At 44.7% G+C, this 380-nt stretch overlaps 1 pseudogene; it reads left to right on the forward strand.

The window, feature by feature from the left end:
• Positions 1 to 2: 2 nt before the first annotated feature.
• LOC105002928 lies at positions 3 to 377 on the forward strand (annotated as a pseudogene).
• The last annotated feature ends 3 nt before the right edge of the window (positions 378 to 380 follow it).

Genomic DNA, 380 nt, shown 5'->3' on the forward strand with positions numbered 1-380 from the left:
TGTATGTCCGCCGTATGTTCATCATAGACAGCTGTGATGAGTTGATTCTGGAATATCTCAACTTCATCTGTGGGGTGGTTGACTCTGAAGACCTTCCTCTGAACATCTCCCGAGAAATGCTCCAGCAGAGCAAAATTTTGAAGGTTATTTGTAAGAACATTGTTAAGAAGTGCCTTGAGTTCTTCTCTGAGCTAGCAAAAGACAAGGAGAACTATAAGAAATTCTACGAGGCATTCTCTAAAAACCTGAAGCTTGGAATCCATGAGGACTCCACTAACCGACAATGCCTTTCTGAGCTGCTGCGCTATCACACGTCCCAGTCTGGAGACGAGATGACTTCTCTCTCAGAATACGTGTCTCGCTTGAAGGAGACCCAGAAG

This window comes from Bison bison, unplaced genomic scaffold, assembly GCF_000754665.1.
Source record: "Bison bison bison isolate TAMUID 2011002044 unplaced genomic scaffold, Bison_UMD1.0 scf7180017856867, whole genome shotgun sequence".
NCBI classification, from domain to species: domain Eukaryota; kingdom Metazoa; phylum Chordata; class Mammalia; order Artiodactyla; family Bovidae; genus Bison; species Bison bison.